Genomic DNA, 25655 nt, shown 5'->3' with positions numbered 1-25655 from the left:
CTCTATTTTTAGGCAGCAGAGCCTGGATGAAAATTTCCAGAATGCTCTGGTAAGGCCTCTACGGGCACAAAAAACTTACTGTTCCTGCTAGAGGATCTGGCTTCGTGCCGTACCTCAAAGTCCTGGTCTTCGCAGGATGTTCAACCTTTGCAGTAAAACGCACACGCTCTGAGACATAGCAAGGGTTTGCTGTTTACATAGCTGCTAATTAACCTTTCAGGAATCATGTTCTGTGTAACCCAGGTTAGGAAGTGAAATGCAGGTGCAAAAACAACAGCCTGGGGTAATATCATGTTGTAACAGGCAAAGTCTGAAGAATGATGCCATGTCTGTGGTGTTTTGATTTTGTGTTTTGGTTTCTTTTTGGCGGGGGGGAGGTTTTTTTTGATTTCAGGGATATATAGCTTAGTGAAATTTTAGAAAACAGCAGAGGAAAATATTTTTTCTGAGCTTTGTGGTTAGTTTCTTTTTTTTTAATTATATTTCTTCAGGCTGAATTCTACATTGAAAACAAGATTTAATCACTGGTTATATTGCTTAGTGATGCTCTGCAAAGGTTTATTGATTCAGCATTTCCCTAAGTCATGTGGTTGAGACATAAAGAATGTGTGGTAGTGCTAAGAATGACTAAAAGTATTAAAGAAATAAATGATAATCCATTAAAATTGGTTGTTTGATGACACCTGGTGATACACTTTTCCTGTATACTGATCTAAAACTATAAGACATCCATGAAGGAATTTAGTATTTATTGGGAGATAATACCTTTTAAGTGAATCTGGCTTGCTTTTTGGAGATCCTAAAGTTACCATATCTAATTGTATGACAACTTTGTACTTTTTAGTGGCAAAGTCATAATTAAAGACTTCAATAATGCAGTCTATCCGGATCTTGTATACTGGTGTATGAAAATTTTGTGTCCTGATCCTAGGGCATCCCTCCCAGATTTCTCTCATACCCTGCATTCCCTGTCAGTGACTGCTAATGGAAAAAACTTTGTAGGAAATGTCACTCTGTTTTTGAAATATTCTTTGATGTCTCAAAGTCATGACTGCAATTGTTTTCCTGGATGACATGTTGAGAAATAATACCTGTCTAAGACTGGAGGAGCAAGGAGAGTCCAAAGCAACACTTAACCTACTCCATTTGATAGGAATGTGGGAATTACATGCTTTTGTGTATGCTTTTGAGGGGATAAGGAGCCTCTACGTACAAGGAGAACATGAGGAGGTGAAGACATGCACTGTATAGGGAGGTTGATTGACAGTCCAGCTGGTGCAGATCAGTAATTGGAAATTCATTGCACATTAGTCTTCCAGTATTTATTGTGAGATATAGGAAAGAGAATATCTGAGCTCTGGAGCAGCTAACTCTTTCAAGGCCATCTGAGAAGATGTTCAGCTTTCAAAATAGCAAAACCGTTCAAGTATTTCTCTTTAAAGCCTTCATTTTTTTGTTGGAGCAGGAAGAATGGTGATGGAGGAAAAAGCCACCACCACGTGCTCAAAGTGATAGAATTTAGGTGAACAGCCTTAAATATTTAATGTCTATTTCTTTTACAGTGCAGCTTCAGATTGCTTGGGAAAAATAATTTTTTTTTATTTGGTGGTGAACACATTTTTGCCTTTACAAAATGCACATGTTGCCTGCCAATTTCATGTCTGATTTACCTGATTTGTGTCTCCACATTGATGGGCTTATTATATGTTTGTCTATGTGCCAGCAGACTCTGCAACTGTATTTTAAGAGGTCTGTTCATGTCTAAATATTTGTATTCTTTTCATGAGGCTGAGACTGATTGTATGTGCTAGCAACTTCATCCCTGCACCCACTTCCTTCCCCAGACCAAGTGTGGTTTTGATACGTTTTCCTCCTCATTTGATTTCAGAAATCTGATGGTTTCCACAATACAGTTTTGAATGTATAATTGGTTTCTGGTGACCACTTTTTTTCTCATTTCTTTTGGATTGCCTCTATTCTGTTACACACGTATTTATCTCGCCATTAACGTCAACGTGAATTACAGATGAGAAGCTAAGTGTGGATAAATTAGTAACTACACAAAACGGAAGGTGGCATTTAAGTTTCTGAATTATTTGTGTGGGCACAGGGCAGCTAATGAATACCTGAGGATCTGAACAAACAAGCAGTACCAGTGTGCAGGGCTCTGCTGTCGATGCAGTTCACAGTGTGCTGGCTGGGGAAGGTGGGAGTATACAGGTGGCAGTGCAACTCTGATAGGTTTTAATACCCACTCTTCTGGCAAGTGCCATGGGTTGATGGAAATGCTGGTTGTGGTTTTGGAGCCAGAAATCATGCTTTCCCCTAAGAGAGCAGTTGTCTGTGTACAATAAATAGAAGACTGAATAGTCTGCATCTCAGTCCATAATGTACTGAGACTTCTCTCAACCCTTAAAATGGTGTAAAACAATCCAGAATGGTGTTTCTTGCTGTAAAAATACAGTTCTTGGATGAAAGCCTTTGTTCAAGATGGGCCATGTTCTCTGCTTCATTGCCTGTGGTAACACTTTATTCATTTATGTTAGGAGAAAACCTTTTGTCTTCAGCTGAACAACTTCTGCTTTGCTTGCTGTGCCCTGCAGAAGCATTACAAGAGGTTTCCTTGAAGGGAAGCACTTAGCTATTTTCTAAGCTCACTTTCAAAGTACTTTGAATTAATTATAAATGAGTAAAGCCGTCTGGCTCTTGATTACACAATTGCCTATCCTGGATTCCCTGTAATGAAATGTAAGCTAGCCCAGTTATAGTAAAACAGGAGGTGCTTTCTCTCCTATCTTATGATCTATGCTATTCTCAGATCTACTGTTCTGATTTCTTTTAGGCTGCAACTCTGCCAGCCTTCAGTTTCCTCCCCTCTCTCCTTACTAGCCTATTTTATTAAGCTTTTCTTTTGGCTGCACTTACGCTTGTATCCTGTTATAATTTCCATTGAAAGTAGTTAACATGCATCGATACAGTGCTTTTTTGAACTGACATAACGCAATGCATTTTATTTATTTAAAGGATTCTAAGTGCCTCTGGTGTCTAAGTGTTTGACAAACACATAAAAATACACAGAAGTCAAGCACTTAGCTGCCCTGAGAGGGTGGGTTTCCCTCTGTCTCTGCCAGGAACATCCATAAACCCAATTATTCATGTACCACATAGTTTAGTAACAATTAAACTGAAGTCTTTGCTTTCTGTATGGTGAACCCTGACCTCCTGTCTCCATCGTTTGCCACAACTTGAACCTCACAGGATATGTTGCTGTGTTTTATCCCATTACGCTGTCTTTTTCTGCCCTTGTTTTTGTGTAGTGCTGGATATTGTGGTCTGCATTTCTTCTCATTTTTGTCATGTTTTTACTAGGTTTACTGCCTTCAGGTGGGATGGGAGGTGGCTCAGTGCAAGTGACATGGATGTCCTTTGCTCTGACGTTTTTATTCTATGCAAAATTTCAGGAACAATTTAAGGAGCAGTAAAGTGCAGGTTTGGACTGTAAGAACAGTGTATAAGCTGAAGACCCTAGCCTGAGTTTTGGAATAGAGGTCATTGAGCCCCAGCACACTTAGATCATGACACATGTGGTGGAGATAGGGCTGCTTCTTGATTTGTCCATTGAGTCTGTCCTGTAATGGGTGTCCAGCACTGCTCTTGACCTTTCCTTGACCTTGCTGAGGAAGAATGGGTTCAGAATGACTTAGGAAAACGGTAACCATCTTCCCCAAGATGCAAGAAGGGCAGCATAAATTTATTCACCCCTGCTCCTTTCCCTTCCTCCTTGTGTTGGTTTAGGGAGTTGAAGACATGCTAGGAAAATGGATGAAGCTATAAATTTTCATTTCTTCTTAATATATTAATAATCTGGAAACTAAGGACAATGGATTCTTCTGGGCTTTGTTTTTTCATATTTGTTGGAGATAGTAAAGCAATAGTATTGAAGTCCTTCACATACCTTCCTTCACAAACCTTCACATACCAACCTTGTTGACTAAGTGTTGCCTTGAGAGGCTGTACCTGCTGAGTTACCATCCACCCTGCCTTTGGGATTTGAAGCCCATGCTGATGAATGCTGTTTAGTCTCAGAATTACCAGAAATCTGATACATATCTATTACTGTTCCAGACTTGAAGTCATCTACATTGAAAATAATTTGAAAGGGGAGACCTGATTCTCTGTTATTTTCCCCTTTATTTGTATGTTCCTTTTTTCTACCAATCCACCAAGATTAGACCATCCAAGTTGCCTTTTTCTAACAAGGTGCTGCATTTTTTCATCTGCTTACTTCAAGCTCCCTTTGCCAAAACCTCTAGCCCTGAAGCTGCTTTTGTGGAGCATCCTAATCTTCAGGATTCATTCCCTCAGCTGGCACTTGAGTTTGATAAAGACAGGAGCCCTTTGAGTTTTAACCTTCAGCAGCCATGGCAACCAGCCTTGCGTCCTTTGAAGAAGTAGTCCTGAGCACAAGTCACTTTAAAGACCCGTGCACTTTGCATCAGGAGTCCTCCACAAAAATGGATGGAAATTGTCGCTTGATAGCATTTAGGAAATAAGGCAGAACTCAGAGAACATCTGTTCTGAGGATGACAGAAACTGTCAAAACTGTAAGGCAATTACACTAATCCACCCTCTCCTAATAACAGGCACATTAGTCTGCCCTTGCTGGAAACCTGTTGGAAATAGATGGTCTTTCAGAGTGGTTTCTCTGTTTATTTTTCTTTCTTCCTCTCTAAGTGATAATTGGAACCTGTATAGGCAAACAATGGAATATGAAAGATTTGCAGGAAAGGCAGTAGGGAAGAGCTTTGGTGAGAAAAAAACAAACCAGTGGAAAACAAGGCTTCAGAGGAGAAAATTGTCATTTTGAGATTGGCTCCGATGGTTAGAGCATGGTGCTAATAACACAAAGGTTGTGGGTTTGATCCCCATATGGGCCATTCACTTAAGAGCTGGACTTGATGATCCCTTTCAACTCAGAATATTCTGTGATTCTGTCTATTTAGTCTAGGACTAACATACTTGTGTCTCACCTAAAAAATCCAATGCGCAGGCTGGAAGGTGGAAAGACCTTCCCCGGTTCTTCGTTCGCGAAGAGACTGGCCATTACAACTTGACCTTTAGGGATGCCTCTCAAATGGGAAGGTGAGCTCAGTAATAGCTCCCTCCAGGTGTACCTGAAGATCCCCTCCAAGTTGTATCTTCCCAGAATCTTACCAGAAAGGGACTCTCAGAGGAGGCGTCCACATGAAACGGAGTGTATTTGACTACTCTGATGCAATGCATATTCTGAAAATACTTGGATGAGGGGTTTGACTTCTTGACCATAGTAACTGGGTTGTGGTGGTGAGATATGTCACCACAGTTTGTGTTGGCTTGAGCTGGCTTGCAAAAGGTCTCAGAAAAGTTGCTGCTAAAATAAAACTGAAGAAGGAGTAAAGTAGGTAACCTTGCAGTGAACGTGAGAGAAATCCTAAATTTGCAGTCTCTTGCCAAATTTATCCATCTCTTTTCCCACACTCTCTACTTCTGAAGAACGATGCTTAGCAGTTACGTTCTGTCTTCAAAGGTAATAGATAATGTGATGTGGCAGGGCTTTTCATTTGAACTGTTATTAGCACGTGTTGGAGGTATATATTCAAGCAAAGTGACACGATACATTCCATGTTGTATGCCAATATCCTGTAGAAAAGCCTGATGTATCAGTAACCAAAATTAGTGATGGAGACATACCATCATACAATCTGGGTCTCTCTCTGAAATCACAGACCACCACATAGCAATTTACCTAGGTACTTGTAATGCTTTTATGCGTACTTATTTTCCCTCCCTACTATTTGAGCCTATGTTCTTGCTTCTTCAGTAGGCCTTTGCTGGTATGTTCTGACCAACACCATGGGCTCTTTTGGCTATGTTATGATACAAGTCTCTCTCTGCCTTTGAGCCAGCTCCATCCCTGAGCTGTCAAGCCAGAGCAATGGGGGAAGGTTTCTTTGCTGTACAGGAGGAACCAAAACATGGTAACTCAGTCTCCACTGGGAGAAGTGATTGGAGGTGTTGTATAGAAAAACTGCTTAAGAAGAGTGGTCCTGTGTTCATGCTCAATGTGAGCAGGATCAGGGGTAGGGAATGAGACATACATCATGCAGCCCTAAACAGGTGGTAGGACAAGTTGTGGCAAGCTGGCAGCAGCATCATCCCAGGCTGACCGTGTACTCAACAGGGCCAGGCAGATGCCCTGGAAACTGCACTGCACTACCTACAGCTGCCTTGGAAACCACAACAAAGCACTTACATTTGAGTAGTATGAATTTCTTCCAACTTTTATGTTATTTTTATTTCAGTTCATTCTAGAAAGAGCTCCTTCCTCCCCAGTAAATTACAGATATTTCTAATGCTGCAGTCAGAAGCTTGAAAAGTGTCTCAGCTAGCTTTAACCAAGCTTGCCTGGGCTGTTGTGGCTGCCATGAAGCCACGGTAATAGATGCTTTATCGTGATATGGTCAGTGGTCAGAGCCTGCCTCCTGTATTCTGATTAGATTTATGTGGCCTGTGCTGGTAGTTGTAGCTTCACTGGTGTGAACACCAATGCTGTTCAGTCTAGTTTAAAATTAGTTCAGGTTTGCTTATCTGTCCTGCACTCAGCTTTTGGGTAGAGCATGCTGAACTTGCAAGTTAAGAGCAAGAGCATCTCTGGTGGGAATGGCAGGAAACAGCTATTGCTTTCTAAATTTTTGTTATATCTTTTTGACCTTTCTCAGGAGGGTCTGTTTTTGCACCCACTGAATAAAGACCTAAAAATGTGAAAATTAGATCCAATAAGATTGTTTGGTCATTTGACATGAAGTGCCTTTAGAGTTTGTTGGCATCATGAGGATTTAAATGAGACTTTCCAAATTCCAGTTCACCAAAGCATGGTTGATTTGGCATAGAGTACAGTGAACCCCCCATGCTTAGCTGGGGGGTATGGGCACCATCTGAAGAGCTCAGACGTGGAAGGGGATGCAGTGGGTGCTGCAGCTCCATTTCTCTGTGATGGGTACCACTGGGGAGGTAATCACCCGGCCCCGCAGAATGGTGGCTGCACATTGCTGAAACCCAATTTTCGAATAGGAAATTGGCCTTTTATCTTTGGTACTTGCTACATAATGGTGCAGAGCATTAGTCAGCTGAACCTCACCATTGGTTTACTGCGTGGCTGTAAATTGTAAGTGGCTGACTAACCTTCTCTGATGTTAAGTGCCTTAAAAGGTTGTTTTTCCTTTACTTTAGTTTAGCTTTAGTTTCTGGCTTTATGTGTTCTTTCTGTTTATTCTTCTAGTAAAATGTAATTAGAAATTAAAAAGAACAAAGCAAACCTCCAACCCTACTGATGTACATTAACATGAATCATCATCTCTTGAAAGTATGTGTAATCCAGAGCTCTGCAACCTGATATACATCCCCTTCATTTGGTAAATATTTAAAATATCTGCAGGCATTTTTTCACATTCTTGAGCAAAGACCACATTGCTGTGTGTTCACCCTTGTTTCTAAGTATTGATGTTTTGAAGCCAAAGTATATTTAGTTAAATGTCTTTTTCTTTTTAATTTCTACAACTTATTGTACTGTATGAAAATGAGTATGAAGGAAGAGAGAAAAACCTACCAATTTATTTGCCTTTTAATAATCAAAAAGAGTATATTAGAAAGAAAGTGTAAGCAACTTTAAATAGTGCCAAAGGCTGTAGTCTTTGAGAACAGTTGAATTGGGAGGTTTATATAAGGAACAGAGCTGATGATGTCTGTAATAAAGTGGATTAGCTTTTACAAATTCTGTTACACCATGTATCTTTACATAGCTAATCTCCCATGTTTGCAGTTTCAGTCATAGGTTCTTGGGGAGCACCCAGATAGATTAGAATTCTCCAAAGTGTGTTGTAAATGCTGGCACTTCCCAATATAGTTTCTGAAGGAGAAAGGAAAGAATTTTATACCTTTTCTTCTGGGTCATATGTTACTGCCCCATTAGCAATTATTAGTTCCTTTCCTCAAATAGTAAATACTGACTTCTTTCTCTTCTGGTAGAAACTCTTTATCTCAGATACATCTTCCCAGCTTAGACTTCTGTTAGGTACTCCTTACAGCTTCTGTAGAGTTGCCTTTCATGAGAATAAAGCAAATTCTGAGAACAATGCTTCTTCCTGCAAATTTTTTTAAGCTAAATATGTCCTATTCTGTGTATTATATTTTTGGAATCATCAGGACACCAGCTCTGATGGTGCCAGAAGTGGTGGGCCTGTGTGTTGGGTCATGGTGATCTCCAGGAACCATTTCTGTCAGGTAGGGTGTGCAGAGGGTTTCATGGGAGAGCACAGGCTCCAGGCAGCACTGGCAGCTCACCAGGGCGTCAGTGCATGGGAGACTCTTTGCAGGAGCCTCTCGCCCAGATCAGGGCAGCAGCACATCCCTCTTTCCCTGCCTCCAGCAACAGCAGGGGTTGTTCTCTTTGCAGTTAGGGACTGGGAATTTCACTGTGGTATTCAAGATTTTCTATTTTAAGTAGATATTAACCAATAACTTGGTTTGATACTGGCACACTTGCTTATTTCAAGAAATGTTTTCTGTCCCTTTTTCTTCACACTTAAGAGGCGTCCTTCTATGGAATTCCCCACTGGCTTGAAATGTTCTGCCATTCAATGTTCAATCCTAATTGTCAAATGATCTTCAAATTATTTCTTAGTAAAATGATGTAAATTTTTGTTTGTGTATAGTATATTAGTCTATACTCTTGCAGATTTCTTAAGCAGAATAGATGATTTTTAAATACCATGAATGGTTCTTTGATTCATACTTAAGAGTAGACTAGAATGGTGCTGATATTTTGTTAAGGAACAAAGCTTGACTTTAAAAATGCATCAAATTCATTTGATCGTGTTTCAAACAGTCTTTGCAAGTAAGGGACTTGAAAAACCCGGAATCAGTTTCCTGCTATTCTCCAACACTTCTTGCTTCTCCTTGGGGAGGCAGTTTAGGCTTTCAGTGTTCAAATCATCATCTCCAAAATGGGGATAATAAAGACTTGCCTAGTGCCTAGGAGTGTTGAGATGACAGATCAACTGATGGATCATTTATGGATTCCAAGAGCATTTATGTTCCCCTCTGCGGCTGTAAACCTCAACCTTTCCCAAAATGTAGCTACCCACTGGGCCTCCACAGCCAGGATAGGTTCAGTGGATTATGTTTTTACTGTAGTGGTTTTCTATGTAAACAATTTGATTTCCAGGGCAAGTGGTGTATGTATGTGTTCATTCACTCTGATGAGATCCCAAAACACTTGCCAAGTGCTTTGATCCCCTTGCCAAGAGAGGAGTTCTGGACAAGGTTGGGGCCACTTTTGGGGACACTTTAGCCAGTTAGCATTGCCCCCTAATTTAGAGTAGGAGACTGAAAATGGAATGTAATTTTACCAACTCTGGACCATTAGGTTGGTATTATCAGCAATCTCCGCATCTCATTTCAAATCCAGTATGTTTGCCGTGCTGTGGTGCTGGATCAGTAACAACTGTGAAGCATGACAATATACGTAATTTTCTGTGATTTCCAGTGAAGGCTTTCTAATTTTCCTCTCATTCAGATTGTCACCCAGCATTGCCTGCTTTGTGCCATGTTAGTTGGGGTACTTCTTCCATGACTCTTTTTGCATGAAAAAACCATGCCATCTAGATGATATTTGTCAAGTATCATGGAAAGTGCAGCGTCTTCCTCCTGAGTACAGGTGCAAGTACATGACCCTGAAATTACTATAGCTCAAGAAATGTGACTTCGTGTGCATAAGCAATATAGGTACACTCTTTTGGATCTTCCCATGTAAATATACCTTTAGTTTGTGATATCTGTTGGGGTTTTAATGTTTAGTTGTGATATCTGTCGACCATTGCTTGGGCTTTCTGCATACCCCATGCTTATCTAACTGTGAAGGGTGTTACTAGGCTTCATACAGAATTTGTGACAAACAGTGTGATATTTGGATCTACTGCTTGTAGTCACTAATAGGAATTTGGCCTGCTGCTGTTTTTTTTTTCCCTCTGCCAGCTAGAGGAAGAATCCTAACCTTAACATCATTTATTTGGAGGCTTTTTGAGTTAATTAATTTAACTCTTCACTGCCTTTGGTTGCATGGTTTTATGAGTATTTTTAATTGATCTTATTTGTATGTAAATGCAATCTAATATTAATTTAACAAGACGGATTCAAGTCAGTGGTCAACCCAGCTGTTCAGTGAAGGATATTACTCAGTGCTGTTTATTGGGTTTAATTTGAAGATTATGGCCACCCCAGAAACAAAAAAAAGGAAAGCAGCTACTGGTGGTGAAATCCGGTATTTGTAGGCAGTTTCACTGATGGATATTGTTAGCTTGGAGTTGTACTGGCCACAGCAAATAAATAGGGCTTTCTTTTCTGTCCGCTGACTTTTACAAATACAGAGGGAAATGTGGAAAGGGAGAATTTCAGACCAGTTGGTTTTAAGCAAACCACCTATTTCTTCTTAGATTAATGGCTTGCAGGCAGACTCTATCAGCTGTGGACTGTATTGTATTAATTTGCAATGGCAAGAGTTAATGCTAGTAATTGCTTTTCCTCTATAGAGAGAGCCTGTACTAGACTGTTTTTACATAGCAATCTGTGATTGATAGATCAGGGAAAACAGGACCAAAGAAGGTTACTGCCTCCCAACCACTTCCCCCTTCAAATTAAAATAATTTGCAATTTGTAGGATGCCTTGTAACACGTGCTTCAGGAATGAGGCAGTAAACACATTAGGCTGCATTCCCTTAAAGCAATGAACCTCTTACTGCCTTTCTTTAACCAAACCAAACAAGTCATGTTGTTGGGAGCCCATTGAAAACAAGTGTGCTGGCGAAACAGCCACCAGACCCCTTCAGCAAACTTCCTTTACGGTCAGGCAGCGGACCTGATGAAAGAGCCTGTTTGTGAACATTTGGATTCCTTCCATTGATTTGTAAATCTACTTTAATAAAGTACTGCCGAAGCTAGTGAAATGAGCAATCGAGGGCTTCCGTTAAGTTTCTAACAAATATCTGATGCGGCTCGTATCACTGGTACTGGCACATGCTTTTGAAATTGTGGGGGTTTTTTTCTGCTGCGTTGGATCATTTCGAGATTGGGGGAGTAGGGGAAGTAGGGGGGAAAAAATGCAGTCTCCATCAACCACACATTACATGGCTGCTTTATTTTTCAGTGCTGCTAAAACTCCTCTTATTTAATATCGATCATGCCAAGGAGCCGGCAAAGTATAGTGTTAATTGGGTCCACTGGAATTCCTGTCCCCTGGGAGAGACAGCTTCCTAGGCAGGGAGGGCGGAGGGAAGGAGGGAGGGAGGGAAGGAGAGAGGCAGGCAGGGAGGAGGGGACCCACTGTGCGCCGCATAAAATGTAAGTGCACTAGACATCAAGGCTTCTGCTTGCATCGCTGGGAAGCAGTCACGGCGGTTCCCACCCGCCTCCCCCCCCCGCCCCTTTCAGAAATTAGCCAACTCTTTTTTATTTTTTTTTTCTTTTTTAAAGTCTGCCGTTCTTCTTGAATTAAGAGCTCCTTTCTTTTCTTTTTCCTTCTTTTTTCTTTTTTTTCCCCCTTTGCGGAGGGCTTTTTTTTATTATTTGAATTGTTTTCCTCTCCTTTCTGCAAAGCTGCAAAAGCTCTGCTTTGAAAACTGCTGCCCCAGAGTGCAGTTGCTTAGCTGTCCTGTCAGCATTGTTCTAATGCTCATTCCATATGTATGTCACATAGGAGCAGTACCCTCCTCCTCTCCCTTCCCCCATCCATGCATTTGATTCTTTTTCCCTAAAGATTGAAATTTTTTTCTTATTTTTCCCAAGGAGCTTGCAAACAGGGAAATTCAAACTGAATGCTTCTCTGTTGTGGTTACTTCTACAGCCAAGACCACATTTCTCTTACAAAAAGTGTTTGCTCTGTTCCTTCTTTTCCCCACTCCCTCTTTTTCTTCCCTATAAGCACAAAGGCATTAAAAACTAAGATCTATAGTTCTTTTTGCTTTTCTTTTTGCGTTACCGTGACAGCATGTATCTCTGTTGCTGAAGAATGAAGCAGGCAGGCTGGAGGTTTTTTATGTTCAGTGCTTTTGGGACCACTAAAAAGAAGTCCGCTGAGAAATACGTACAGCAACTGTGCCAACTGAGTTTCTCATCACTGTTATCTGTCACTTATTCTGACTAAAAGGTAAGGGATTCTTTAATATTTTTTTAAAGTCTTTGTGCATTGTTTGTGCATTGTCATTTGACATGTGCAACTCACTGGCTCAGGAGGGAGGTGGGTTGTGAAGATTTTTTTGTTAAGGTGGTATAGGTCACCCAAGCAAAGCTCTTTGCATCCAGAGGAGAAAAAGATCTTGTTTCTTGGAATTGTTTCCCTTTTCATCTCAAATGGTTCCTCCAGCTTAACTCGCTACTGATTGAGACATAAAGCTGGGGCAATATCGGTGCTGCCTGTCTTTTCTGGTGCTCTTTCTCTACCTAGGAAGCACACGCACCCAGTTTGGGTGTGCGTGCGCAAATGTGGGGTAAAGCATATCCCCTTTACATAGGAAATACTTGGCAACATGCACATTCTTCTCTTTTACTGTGACTAAATGTCTTCAAGCACTCTTCACAAGGTAAGAATGCCTTAGTTCAGCACACTGCAGCTTATGCCTGTTTAAAATTATTACTTGGATTACAGTGCATACTGTGGAAAGTTATTAGTTTCCACAGAGACCAATTTAATTGGGGGGTATGTGTGCAGCGGTTCTGTTTTGTGCTTTCCATACACTGCTTATGGGGGGGTATGAAATGTTATTTTCGTCTTAATTCTTGGGAAGAGTGAAGTTTACACTGTCTGTTAGGCATAGCAAATGAAGTTATAGCTGAAATCGATTAAAGCTGTGGAGAAGCATAGCCTTACAAGGCTTTTCAGCTTAGCCTGAGAGTCAGAAGATAGTTTATTAAAATATTTTTTGCACTCCATTTTAATATGCAGAATTGTAAGCAGGAAGGCATCTTCACCAAGCAGATGTAGCAGCAAATGATGCCTGGACTGGATCATTACATTATTTATGTGTTAGAAACCTGTTTAATCCACAACCTTGATGCACTCTGCTTTTTTTGTGCGTGTGCTGGATACATCTTTCAACAGCCTCTTAGTTCAAGAGGGCATTGTTTTATGAAATGTGTTAATGTGTTTCTGTTTTACAGGCAGGAGAGGTGCTCTCTGTGACTTTTAGCTGTGACACAGTCCGTTACTTAGTATTTTGGACAAAGCTGTTTTTTAGGGCTTGCTTTGCTTTCTTTTGCAGGTATTTGTGTTCTTACTTCTTAGCTGTTAGTTTTCTGAAAAGAAAATGCATCTTAAGGGTGCTTATTTCTCATGGTTTGCAATGATCAGTAGCTGAGGCAGTTCAGCAACCTCATTTAATGGTATTGCTTTACCTGGAATGTTGCATTGCTTTTCTGAATAACCAGGTATACCACCAAATATGTAATTACTTTTAAAACAGTCTAAAAATACTAATTGCGAAGAAAGAGAGAAAAGTCCTGCCTGCAGGCATTAATTTCTTTCTTTACTGTAGCTGCTTATAATGTCATTTCAAAATCAGATTTTTCCTAACCCACATTCTTTGATTCTATTTTCCCATGATTGTTGCTTTCTATTAGCACTGAGAAAACAGTCATTTAGATAACAGGTTTTCATTTCCTTTTTATAATATAGAAAGGAAGAAGCAGTAATAAGTTAAATTGGCATCTGCTAATTATGCTGAATACAGATTGTGAGCTCTTCAAGTCGTCCTTTGCCTTAATGCTGTTAGCATATTTTAGCACTGGCAACCAAAGGAAGGAAACTGGAATGTTCCTGCTTGGGTTTTTTTCGGGGGAAAAAAAAAAAAAAAAAACATGACTTGTGAAGAAATGTGAAGTTTTGGGGGTTTTATATGTTTGTATGCTTGTTGTGAACAGAAGAGCATCAGACACAGTTTGGTAGCACTTGGTAAAATTGAGTTCCCTGAGAAACTGACCTGTCTGGTGATCACTAGGGTATATTTTGAGCCTTGGAGATAAAATTGTTGTTGTCTAATATAAAACTTTGGGCAGAAAAAAGTTTGACTGTTTTGTAGCCACCAGCTATCTGATTCTTTTGGACCACTGAGAAATAACTAAAAATACAACTGTGTTCTGAACTTAGCTGCGGTTCTCTGTACTATATGGCAGTTTTGCTCACCTCATCTGAAAACTAGGAGTCTTGAACTTCCAGGGAAGCAGAAAAGCTGTGCTTCTGCCCAGATGCGCTCAGTTCTGCCTCACGCGTTTTCCCTGTGCAGCAGTATCCCTGCCTGGCCGTGGCACTGAGCCCGGTCTCGGAGAAAGAGCAGCTCAGGTTGGGATGGCTTTGCCAGGGGACACGCTCCATCCAGCCCTTGGCCGCTGGCAAAGACATCAGGACACGGGAGCGGCGGCGGTGGGTGAGCCACTAGAGGGGAGGCGAGAGCTGCGTTATCCCAGCCTCGGACTCCACGGAGGCAGTACCCGGTCCGGGGTTGTCTACACATGGTTTTGCACTGAGCAGTGGATATAGCCAACCTAATCTAGATCCTCAGGATGCTGGGAACATCCAGCGGTGCTCGCGTGGGGCATAGCATGGGCTGATACAGGTGGTCTTCTCAAGGAACATCCAGCTTCTGGGGTGAATCGTGTCCTGAGTCAAGTTTGGATGCAGGAGAAACGTGGCCCATGCTTCATCTGTGCTGGGCTGGTCTGTGGTTTTCTGCATGTGGACCTGCCCAAGCATCACTGTGCACAACCTTCCTCTCACCTGGCTTCAGCCTGGAGAAGAGGAGACTGAGGGGAGAGCCCGTAGAGTCTACAGCTTCCTCATGAGGAGAAGCAGAGGGGCAGGCACCACTCTCTCCTCTGTGGTGACCAGTGACAGGACCCGAGGGAATGACCTGAAGTTGTGTCAGGGGAAGTGTAGGTTGGATGTTAGGAAAAGGTACTTTACGCAGAAGGTGTTGGGGCACTGGAACAGGCTCCCCAGGGAAGTGGTCACAACTTGACAAGAAATGTTTGGACAACTCTCTCAGGCACACGGTGTGACTTTTGGGGCTGTCCTGTGCAGGACCAAGAGCTGGACTCAGTAATCCTTGTGAGTCCCTTCCAACTTAGAATATTCCATGATTTGGTTATTTTTAGCAGTAGTGATGATTTGGCACATAGATTTACCATAAGATTTTCATTCTTCTGTAGGAGATAGGTATCTTAAAACATTGCTCCATGTGATATGAGTGAGCACACTGGGAAATGACCTGTGCGGAGAGGTGCAAGGCTGAGTGGAAATAGAAGAGCTCCCAAGCAGTGAGTCCTCCAGGTCAAAGTGAGGTTGCTTAGGGGTGGATGGGCAGTGCAGGAACTGTGTGCTTTGCATATTGCTGTAGTGTGTCATGGCAGTGCTGTAACTTTTGTCTTCATATGAGCCTAGTCTTGCTGAAAGTGTGAGAGTCTTTTTAATAAGACATTATGATTTTGGCTTTAATTTTGGACTTTCTTGCTCTTTTACTCGAACGTGTGAAATGCAAAGCATATTTAATGAGTGAATACTTCAAATACTTCCAAATTAATTAAAAACAGTTCCACATCTGGAATAAATCCAGTACCTTTCATGGATGGCTTCAGCTTCACGGTTTTTCCCTCTTGTGAGAAGCCCTGTGAATATTCCCATGCAGATGCTTGTGAAAGCTGGAGTAGCAGAATCCAGGCTTATTTTACAAAAGAAAGAGATCTGAAACCCTTGGAGATCAGTAGATCTTGGCCTTTATTCCAGCAGACTTTGGATAAGACCTAATAATATATATAAGTATATGATATGATAGGCATGTGCACGATCAGGTATTTTCAGGGTACCATGTCATGAAGGTAACTGTGCCAATCTTGTTTAAAATTTGTTGTTTCTTGTGGTTCAGCTGCTGTTTAAATTCACGCAGATTCAGTGGGGCTTAAATTAAGCACCACAAACAAAAAAGTGTTTTTATAATGAGGGTTTTTTTCTTCTGCCTTCTCTGTTCCGAGAAATAAAAAATGATCTGATTTTTCACTATGGGAATGTTGTGATTTAAACTGGCACAACTAAGTGACCTAAAAATGGGCTTATTGCTTAGATAAAAAATGCAGGGTTGGGTTGTTTGAACTGCATTAGCATCAGAATAAGAAATGGCAGGGCAAGTTGGCCGAGGTGGCCATGCAGAACTGGGGAGGGTTGTTCTCTGGAAAGGCTCCAAGCTGGGAATTCTTTTCTGAGCCATAAATAAATAAATCTGTGTCCTGAACATTTAAGGAATACAAGAGTCTGGGCAACTTTAAGCTGTTTGGGATATTTTAAAAAAATACATGATGCATTTTTGTTAGTATTGTTGATTTCCATTTCCCCCCCCTAATATTTCCATTTTAAGATGGGGTTTTTCTTCTACTTGCTTTATTTATTCTGAAGGTGCTGAGGATAATGTTTTCGCTAGCACTTTTCTGTAAAACTGCATTTAACTCCCACATCAGTTTCACTATATGTTGTACCATAATGCTGCCCCTGAAACTTTGGATCTTCGAGCTACAGATTGGGATTGCAGGCAGTTTAGTGCTTTGAGTACCTTGTCTTTGGAGTTGTCCTTTGGCTGCTTGGGCTGAATCCTCTGGGGATTCCAATAAAATTATCTTGGAGGGATCCTACTGTGATTGCATATACAGCTTTTCTGGGGGATCTCGGTGTGTTTTACAGACCACAACTAATTGAACCTCATGACATTCATGGCAGGCAGATAAGCATGAACCACAATAAGTAAGCTAAAACAGAAAGAGGTGAAGAGCTCAAGTTTCCCATGGCAGTGAACAGTGACATTCCTGTTGGATTGAGCTATAGATGCCATGTACCCCTGAAAATGAGGCTGCTAGTGACTTGACTGGAAGAGCTGCTCTTTTGGTAGGGAATTTTATGAAGTGAGTTAATATTTGCAGTTTGCATCCAGCGCCAGGTGATTAGAAATTGAATTAGTTCAAAACCCCCTCAGCTTTTCCTTATGAGTTTGCATAAGCAGCATCATCTTGGGAAGTTACTGAAATGTCCCCTTGCCCTTCAAGACTGGACTTTTGTGAATTAACCTGCCTTAGTTGGAATTATAACTTTTTTAGTATCACTTTGCATTAAGCAGAAAGTGCCTGACAAAGGTGCATCAGCTCTTACAATGCTGACAGGTTTTGACCACTGCTGAGTTCTGATTTCATTGGTGTAGTGTTTGTAGTAATCTCTGTTACGGCTTTTGGGAGCAGAATGATACTCTTAAGATTACTGCTGTCATGGCTGTTGATCATAGGCAAAATTAAAAAACAGTGCTAATGAAGTGAATGATGAGCTGGCCATAGAGTAAAATGGAATGGGAATGAGAAAGTTCACTCGCTTAACTGCTTTGAGCGCACAATTGCTTCAAGTGCAGGAGTACAAGACAATGCCTTTAGAAAATAAAGGTTTTATCCAGTCTGGTACCTCATTTATGAAACTATAGAGGGTGTTTGGAAAAAGCAATCTAAAGAGAGATCTATGGAACCATCATATAATTATGGTGCTATAAACCAGATTTGCAGGTATACCAATACATTGCAGATATTCCCATTAAGGCATGCTGTACAGCTGGGAACATACTGAAAAGAGAGAGAGAAAAGGAGTAGTGAGAGGAAGCTATGACCCTAATTTCTATGGCCTTCTAAGAAAACATTTTAGGCATAGAAGAAAGTTAAAAAGGTTAATTGGGCAGGATCAGTTATTGTGTTGTGTGAAAGTGAGCTTTGGCGGTTAAGAGAAAGCAGCAGACAAAGCAGTGAGGTGTTCCAGGAGATAAAGCTGTTTGTGGTGTTGAAAAATAAGAATCATCCCCACACAGTCTGGAAGAGGGGAGGTGTAAGAAAAGTGATAGGATTTACTGAAAATGTGAATGTTCTTTCAATGATACAAGACCCCCCAAAGCACTGTGGGTGAAAAGAGGAGGGCGGACAAGTTGCCTTTAGATCTTACAGAAACAATAATGGCTACAGCAGGAGAGGAGTAAAGTTTGTGAAAAATGAAGAGACAAGGCACAAAAGAGGAGGTAACGTGAAGATGATGGAGCCTTTTTTACCAAATCAGCATACCTGAAAGCATTCAAGATAGAGACAGAGTTCTATGACTGTATGTGTCATCAGGCAGGAGCTGGCAGTCAGGTTATTCTAGTACCTGGCTATCTTTGCCTGAGACCACACTGGAAATACTGTGTGTAGCTCAGGCTATCTACTTATATAAAGAGTGTTACAGTCATGGGAAAGAATGAGCCAAAGAGAATGTAAGGGTCACAGAGAAAGATTACAGGGGCATCTGAAGAAGCAGGGATGTTGAGGTATGTGCTCCTGTAAATTGTCACACGTACTGGAAGGGTGGAATACCAAAGTTCATCCTCAGCATGACAGAGTGGTTGAACCTGCTAGAACTGCTTTATATTCAGTTGGAGGGAACTAGCTGCCACAGAAATCAGGAGAATAATTGAATGCTTGCTGAAATTGAGCCTAAAACCCAGGGCTTTGGCACAATGATTTAAGTGCTAACACCAAAAAGCAGGAGTTAATTTTCCATTGGCTTCCTTGCTGTAGAACTACTTGTCTTCCTAGGAAAGATCCCTGAGTGTGAGATGTTGATATTGAAGCACAAGTATTCATTTTTTAATTAATTTTAATAATGTGGGCATGAGTCAGTATGCATTAGTGCTTTTAGTGCCAATGAAATGGATTTCAGACCGACAGGCTCTGGAGAAGAGCACAGTTTCAGTATTTCTCTTATTGCACATTTAAGTTTCCTGAGAAGCTGGAGCAAAAGGCAGCATCTCTGCTTCATTTGTGACTGGTTATGCAGTTTAATTAGTGCCCACCGTTACTGAACAACTCCCATGAAGGTGAATGCGGGCTTAGAGAAATCTCCAACTCTGCAGAGGAACTCTGTAACTAGATGCTGAGAAGGGGCTGTTCATACACAGCAAACAAAAGGGCCCTTTATGTGAAAGTAGCTTGTTAGCTTTTTGTTTTTAAGCTGTAGCATGTCTAAGCGATCAGGGTGTCACACACTAATAAACTAGCCAGTCCCTCTGGAATAGACATTCTCGGTGGTGATTTAGAAGGTGCGTTTATACAGTAGTCTCCAACTTCATTACTACGCTGTTTCCTTGGATACTGAACATTTTGCATATAATTACGAGAGGGACGTTAACAATGCTTCTAATGGTTTTGATAAAAGTTTTTCATATTACTCTCTTTTTCCTTTAATATTCTATATCAGAGAGGAAGAACAAAAGGAATTGATTCTTGTCAGCTAATTTGCACGACTTCTTTTGAGCCAAGAACAGGTTTTATTTCTTAAAGTGTGGAAATCCTGCGTGCTATTTCGGGAATTATGTCACTGAATGGGTTATAAATAGGAGTTGAAGTGCTACTATTCATTGTAACATCAAATTCACACTGTTTGGGAACAATCTTACAATAGTAAAGAAAAAGCTGTTTGAATGCTGGGCAGTAAACAAAATTTGTTATGGGTGTGAAAGCATTTAAATACTTCATGTGCCTATTTAAGACTTGGGTATTTTGATAGTGTTCAGTATGTTTCTCTAAGGTACTTTCTGCTCTTTACACACCATCTTGGTTGCCTCAACTCCGGCTGTTGTTTAACAAACAGTTTGAGCTGCCATGGACATGGAAAGGATCCCTCCTGCCTGCCCCAGGCACCCGTTCCCATCTCTCTCCCTCCCTTTTGTTCACAGGCATATTTGCAATAGGGCAGCTCAATCCACACTGAGAACAAAATCAACAAAAAAAAAAATAAAAAAAAAAAAAAAAAAAAAAAAAAAAAAAAAAAAAAAAAAAAAAGAAAAAGAATAAAGAAAAACCAAAAAAAGCCAATAAAGAAAGACAGGAAGAAAGGGGAGGGTTGAGCCTGGGACAGCTGCTTTGGTGGCCACGGTGGCTTATTGTGCCGTAAAGTGATCACCAAGCTATGGTATGAAAGGGTTATGCCTGAATATATTTTGGTTTAGTTGTGCTGAGTGTCTGTAACTCTTGGAAAGAAGCTGGTAGGAGCATCAGGCTGTGGTGCCCAGGCTCACATGGTGATGCACTGTGTGCTGTGGTCTTTCGCTGATCCTGCGTGTGAGCGTGAAGCTCTGTGTGTGTTACCTCCATGGCTTTCAGCAAATCTGCTTGTTCCTCTCTTTGCAGAGGATGCTTTTATATGCAGTTGAGGAATGTCTGTCTGGGAGCAATATTTTTGCATGTCAAAAAAAAAATTAATGCTTTTGTGTTCTTTCAGACCTCACTGGACCTTGGGATATCCCCTAGAAACACAGCAACAAGGATTTAAACTCTGAAATGTCTGTAACTGTCACAGGCTGTGTAGTTACATGATGTATGAGGGCAGCTGAGCATGATGAAATGGGCTGTACGTGTGTGTGCGCACCCCCACTCACACTAGAAGTGTGCTCACTTACTGCAAGCTGTTTCTAGATTCAAAATGTTGTTAGATTTTTAGTGCTGAAACAACTACTTTGTATTCCTATTCATGCTTTTACTTCAGAGAAACAATATATTGTATAGTTAATTTAATAAAATAAAAGCATTTTTCCTAAAGCCACAGAATACAGAATTTAATACAGTAGCATTTGAAGATAAAATCTAGGGATGCATGTGAGATGGCTCTTTTACAATATACTCAGTTTTATTGCAGTCCTCACGGTGGCTTTCATATGCCAAAAACTATTGGCAGTCTTTTCTTGTCAAAGTGGTATAGAACTGTATTATATACACAGACATTTTGTCCTTATCCATAATAGTTTCACAAGTGAGGCATGCTTCTTTTTCCCCCCTTCTCTGTGGATTTGTAATATTGTTGCATACGCTGTAGTAAGCTGATGCATTGCTGTTTTGTAACTCTTACTCTTTTTTTTTTCCCCTGTATATTTTCACCTTAAAAGTACATAGGAAACAGGAAAAGTTATTCCTGATGATTTCTATCTTTGGCATGATGCTTCCTGAAAGTTTTTTGTTTGTTTGTTTACCTTTCCAAAGATTTGCAGGGGTTAGGTTGAAATGGCAGCTGACTTTCAATCAGTGAGTGCATGGTGGACCGTGAGGAAGAGCTATATGCAAATAGTACCTTGCTATGTGAAACTTCATTTTCAGCTGAGGTCAAATTCAGCAGCAACGAGCCTCACTAGGCATGAGCTAGGAGCTGTTATTTAGGCTGGAGTCCTTTTCATTTTAGCTGAGCAACTTTCCCTTTCTCTTGTCAGAAGGAAAAGGGTAAGAAAATGGTGAGTGTGTGGCTAGGAGCATGTGGCACTAGTTTGCTTCTGCGTGATGCTCTAAGGGGGAACATCCATGTGCCTTTGCCTTGGGCAGCTCCTGGGAGCTGCATGTCATCACACCACGTTTAGCACACGGCAGAAGCGATGGAGCATGTTGGCACAGCCACACTTGGGTTTGAGAGATCTGGTGAGGTGGTATGGGGTTGCCAGCATTGCTGCTTCCCCTCCTGGTGTACAAACAGAAGGTGTAGAGCCAGTGACTTTCTGTGTTTTGGGGACAAGTGATATGTTCCATTTATTGGCAAGTGCTAGGTTGGATGTTCAGCATCACGTGATGTGAGGTGGCCACCTTACCAGCAGCTTCTCTGCTTGTCAAAGTGTATAAGGGACAGGATGGCTCCATTGGGAAGATTTACCCACTGGGCCTGTAGAGAGTTGGTGTGGCACCACCACAGTGTGGGCTCCCAGCAGGTGGGGAGAAGTCCAGACCAAGGAGGCTGACAGCAAACTGATGTTAAGGAGGGAGACGTGATGAATGCGTGGTCAGAGGGCCTGGGCCTGACCCTGCCTTGCATGTTTCAGTGATTTATTCAAACAAGTGTTTGGTGTGCCTATGGTGCTTTCTGCCCAGGGCTTGAGAGTGCAGGCTTTTGCAGCTTGACCTTTTGCTGCAGATGATCCTGTCTTCAGGAGATGGAGAAGGGTGAGGCATTGAGATGCGGCTGTTCTTTCTAGTGGCTGCCACTGTCAACAACATAATGGAGTAATAACACAGTTGTTGGGGTTGCCTTTCTGTTATTATTATTATTACTACCCCTGCCTTACTGCTCTCCATTGCATGATTAGTATCCAATTAACTTTCTAAAATCTAGTAATAATTTTGAAGAACCCAAACTCCTGATCTGTGAATAAATGATGCATTTTAAATGGTAGCCACTACAGTGATGTTTAGAAACAGGATTGTATGACTCTCTTCTCTAAAAATTTAGGCCAATAATGCTGGTGAGTATTGCTTTGTAGGGAAATATTCCCGCCTTAGATTGTGTAGATCCCAAGGGCAGCATAACAAGGCAGTGAGAGCAGTCAGCTGGAGTGTGTGTGGGGCATTTCCTATGTAACCTGGAGCAAGGGGCTTGGGATGCTGTGCCTGTTTCCAAATCTGGACATGGGCTAAGTGTGTGCACTTACGTGACCTTCAAGTGTGCACGAAAATCAGGAGCCTTCAAGGCAGCACTGTCAGGAAAGGTGGAGGCACATTGCTGTGGAAACCTGTCTGACAGCCAGTGGGCATGGGTGCTTTAGAGAAGTCCAGTACCCATAAGGATTTCAGGAAGTGGATAGCAGTCTGCCCTGGAGTTGTTCCTGCTTCCCAGTGTGGCTGGTGGTGAGGCTTTTACATGAAGCCTGGGATGCTGTGCTTATTTCAAGCGCCTTTCATGGAGAAAGGATGGACTGTAGCTCTGTAAGGCTGTTTCCTCTGGTTTTCCATGCAGGGCTTCTGTAGATATTTGAGGTACATACTTCTCCTGAGGGAAACATGGAGCTCGTTAGCAAAGAAACCTGAAAGAAAATCCAGCTTTTTTCTTTTTTTCTTTTTTTTTTTTTTAAATTTTGTATGATTTTGACATATGAAACTGGCTCATACATGAATGTACACTCTTTCTGAGGTTCTGCCTCTAATGCCAAATATTTTAAAGGCACTTTTCCAAGGTGAATATCAAAACTCTGTATAAGGAGATACCTCATTTAATCTAGCATGTGCTGATTGCCATGAAGATATTTTCAACAGATACTCTGCCATAGTGTCTGTTATTCTTTAGGACATAAAATAACTGCTGGACTGTAGATAACTGTGTGAGTAACCGGCGGCTTATGGGTAACCTCATTTCTGGCACAGAAATAATGGGTTGTTTGTTCCTCCAGTTGAAGTCCTGATGTGTTTTGATGTTTCTGATTTACATTTTTAGCACTGTTCCTGATACCATTCAGTGTTCTGGGAACGGTCTTTAAACTTGGTGTTTATTTTGGAGCATTGGTTTTCCAGCAAACAAATATGTGATTAGCAATTAATGGTTTGCTATAAATAAACAAAAGTGAACAGTTCAGCTTTAAATAGTGATCTCTGCTCTGCAGAGCTTTTAATTGGGCTGTGCCTGCAAAGTTGAACCTTTCTAAACACACAACAGGCTTTGAGGGACTCCCAGCTGCAGTGACTGAACTGGCCGAGTTGGACAGCTGAAGCTGTGGTGGTTTGAGTTAATGTGCGGGTAGCTAAAAAGTGGTTATCATCTCAAATATCTGTGCATGAGCCAAACGTTGGAGGGGGGAAGAATTGTGGTTTTGGTATGGGTAGCATGTTTGAATGTGGTAGGAGTTTCAGCATGCAGAAGATTTCCAGTGCTGTGCTTTTCCCTTGGCAGCTGCTTGCTGGGGTGCGGGTGAGTGGTGGAGGTGGCACCAGACATGGTACCAGAGGTTCTTCCATGCAGCCAAGGCAGATCTGTCTCTCTGAGTGCCACAGGCACTCTCTTGTGTGCACTGAAAATAGCATGTTGTTACGTACTCTTCAAAATAATTGGATTTAGCACCTTGTATGGATTAGGGTATTTCTAATGTGGATAGCGGTCCAAGGCCAGCTTTGTTGGAGAGCTTTCCTCCTTGCAGTGATTGGGCCTTAACAGATGGACTGAAAAGGAAATTTCTGGGTTTCTGTCAGAACTGCTAGTTTAAAGCTGACTCCATCTACTTTTATATTTCCCACAGGATGTCTGCAGTGTGTATTCCACTTATCTCAGAGAACATGAGATTTATTTGAACTGATGTAGCTGTGCATTGCTTCTTACTTAGTCAGGTTAACCAACTACTATGGCCCAAGCTGACTGTAATTTTAAAAAGTAATGGCAATAGCCCTTTCTCTAAACACTGCCTGTTTGAACAAATGGCAACCTGTCTGACTTTTTTGCAGGAAAATTTGGAAAGCAGCCACTGTTTATCAGTGATCCTTTTGGGTTTTTGTTACTTGTTTTTTTTCATGAACACTTATGGGCTTACAGTTTGTCCAAGTTCTCAGAAACTTCTTCATCAGAGAGCCATTGGGAGGCAGTTTTTGGGGAGCTGGCTTTCAGAAAGGTGTTTTCTCTGCAGTGCCTAGAAGTCAGGCCCATGTAGATGTCTGTGATTGGCTGTAGACAGCTCCAGTGTGTTGCTCCAGAAGCAGCTCCATGTTACGCCTGCAACACAACAGCAAGTGCCAGCACCCTGCAGATTCCTGCCCTGTTGAAAGAAAAATGTTCACTGCTAAATCTAGGTTTTGTTCTCAAATCTCAAGCTTGTTGAGAATCTCAATCAAAATATTTGCTCCTTGCACTTCCATCATGATCGCTGTCTATTGCTGTATGTCACAGCTCTCTTGAAGAAAAATAGCTTTGCAAAACCAGTAATACAGTTCCTAGCCTCAAGAAAGATTTTATCCTTCTTTTCTTCTCCTCTAGAATAATAAGATTTAGGTATTTCTCAAATGATTGTTCTGTTTAATTGTGGGCTCTGGTTTTTTTTTTTTTTTTCTTAATGGCATCTGTATGCATCCATATGGCTTTGTTGGCATGCAGTAAAATGCTTTATCCCACAGTCCCTTTGTAAAGTCTTTACTGGACTGTCATTATTTTGATTTGGAATCTCATAGTCATAGAATTATGGTTTGGATTGGAAGGGACCTTTAAATATGATCTAGTCCAACCTGATAGTCTTTCCCCCTAATCTTCATTTTATGTTGCGTGTTTTGCATGGAGCTGTCAGCTGCAAAGAAGCTTTTCGTATGTGTCCCTTTTTTCAGTCACCCTCCATTTGCCCATATATAAAGGTCTGGACCATTTGAGCTGCCCTACCTACACACACTGAGTTCTGAGGGAGATATATAGTATTTTTTTCCTGTGAGAGTAACAGCTTACTGCAGTCCTTATACCTACATACCTATTATGGCCCTGGAAACAGTAGTTGTAAATCTCATAGACTTCTTTCTTACTATAAACTATATCCAAATAGTTTATACAAGTCTATGCAAGCTGTCAGAAGGAGTATGTGCAGTATCCCAAACACAGAGCAGACTGGAGGCAGCAACTGGCAGAGGCTGGGACTAGCGGGAGTGAGTTTGCAGGAAAATAGCCGTGGAAGAGAGTGCAGGATGGGAACTGAGCCTTGTGTGGGAAATGTGGAAGATGCTTTTTTGGCTGCAGAGACATCACATTCACGTTGGTG

At 41.3% G+C, this 25655-nt stretch overlaps 1 protein-coding gene across 8 annotated transcripts in view; it reads left to right on the top strand.

Moving 5' to 3' along the window:
* Nucleotides 1-25655, top strand: part of FAT3 (FAT atypical cadherin 3) — a 412789-nt gene that overhangs the window by 55754 nt on the left and 331380 nt on the right. For 2 of the 8 annotated variants that reach the window (XM_027897772.1, XM_027897768.1), the window contains exon 1: nucleotides 11851-12238. The exons of the other annotated variants lie outside the window; for them this stretch is intronic. The gene's annotated coding sequence lies outside the window, so the exon portion shown is untranslated. Of the gene's footprint in view, nucleotides 1-11850; nucleotides 12239-25655 lie in introns of those variants that run through there. 8 annotated transcript variants of the gene reach the window in all.

This window comes from Empidonax traillii, unplaced genomic scaffold (genome assembly GCF_003031625.1).
Source record: "Empidonax traillii isolate 1590-97213 ecotype Southwest subspecies unplaced genomic scaffold, ASM303162v1 scaffold560:size1140492, whole genome shotgun sequence".
Taxonomy (NCBI): Eukaryota; Metazoa; Chordata; class Aves; order Passeriformes; family Tyrannidae; genus Empidonax; species Empidonax traillii.
The sequence above is the reverse complement of the archived record's forward strand: the minus strand, read 5'-3'. Positions and strand labels throughout refer to the sequence as shown.